Raw genomic sequence first — 1,789 nt, 5'->3', positions numbered from 1 at the left:
CAGTCTGGTCTACAACAGTATGGAGGTCTACAACAGTCTGGTCTACAACAGACTGGTCTACAACAGTCTGTAGGTCTACAACAGTCTGGTCTACAACAGTGTGGTCTGCAACAGTCTGTAGGTCTACAACAGTATGGGCGTCTACAACAGTCTGGTCTACAATAGTCTGGAGGTCTACAACAGTCTGGTCTACAACAGTCTGGTCTACAACAGTCTGGTCTACAACAGTTTGGTCTACAACAGTCTGGTCTACAACAGTCGGTATGTCTACAACAGTCTGTAGGTCTACAACAGTCTGGTCTACAACAGTCTGGTCTACAACAGTCTGGTCTACAACAGTCTGGTCTACAACAGTTTGGTCTACAATAGTATGGTCTACAACAGTCTGGAGGTCTACAACAGTCTGGTTTACAACTATAAGGTCTACAACAGTCAGGTCTACAACCGTCTGGTCTACAACAGTCTGAAGGTCTACAACAGTCAGGTCTACGACAGTCAGGTCTGCAACGGTCTGGTCTACAGCCCGCTGGTCTACAACAGTCTGAAGGTCTACAACAGTCTGGTTTACAACAGTCAGGTCTACAACAGAGTGGAGGTCTACAACAGAGTGGAGGTCTACAACAGTCAGGTCTACAACAGTCTGGAGGTCTACAACAGAGTGGAGGTCTACAACAGAGTGGAGGTCTACAACAGTCTGGTCTACAACAGTCTGGTCTACAACAGTCTGGTCTACAACAGTCTGGTCTACAACAGTCTGGTCTACAACAGTCTGGTCTACAACAGTCTGGAGGTCTACAACAGAGTGGAGGTCTACAACAGAGTGGAGGTCTACAACAGTCTGGTCTACAACAGTGTGGTCTACAACAGTCTGGTGGTCTACAACAGAGTGGAGGTCTACAACAGAGTGGAGGTCTACAACAGAGTGGAGGTCTACAGAAAGGCGATGACAGCACCTCCTGCTATCACTTCAATGGGATCAGAGCTGCTATGGAGATGTCCGACTTCCTGCAGTATTGAGCGTGGGCTGTAACAATACTGTACGTATCCTCTGTTAGTGAAACATGGGTGTGTCCAGTGACGTTTTATGAGTTGTTGGATCTTGTAATTGTTTCATGATGTAATTGTGTTATTTAATGAAGATAAACCTCTGCCAAAACAGTGGTTGAGGAATTAATAGGGATTAACTGAGCATCGTGTTAGCAAATACTCAACCCTGACACTTATAGTGCAATAGTGACACCATGGAGTATCGCCAAGGCCTCGTGGTCAGGGTTGGGGTCAATTCAGAATGGAAACCAAWTTCCAATTCCTCATTTTCTTCATTGAAAAYCATTGGAAAGAATTGGAATTTCAGTGTACTTCCTGAATTGACTGGATTTGAAATGGAATTGACCTCAATCCCGCTCTAGGTTGGATTTACTTTTGGGTCAGAAAGTTGACAAGAAGTAAAAACTCTTAAGTATCTTAAGTATCTCCCCTTCCTTTATCTTCTCGGCCCCATCTGCTCTGAGCTAGAAGGAGAAACTGTTAAGTATCTCCCCTTCCTTTATCTTCTCCGCCTCATCTGCTCTGAGCTAGAAGGAGAAACTGTTAAGTATCTCCCCTTCCTTTATCTTCTCCGCCTCATCTGCTATGAGCTAGAACGAGAAACTGCACTATAACCTCATTAGACGGGTGGAGGAGGGAGCGCTGATATTAGCCATTAGAACCATGAATGGAATAACAGATTAATGATTGATAATAGTTAATCATTAATATAACATAAACATAGGTTTCCCTTCTTAAAGAG

The sequence above is a fragment of the Salvelinus sp. IW2-2015 genome, unplaced genomic scaffold (genome assembly GCF_002910315.2).
Source record: "Salvelinus sp. IW2-2015 unplaced genomic scaffold, ASM291031v2 Un_scaffold1828, whole genome shotgun sequence".
Taxonomy (NCBI): Eukaryota; Metazoa; Chordata; class Actinopteri; order Salmoniformes; family Salmonidae; genus Salvelinus; species Salvelinus sp. IW2-2015.
The sequence above is the reverse complement of the archived record's forward strand: the minus strand, read 5'-3'. Positions refer to the sequence as shown.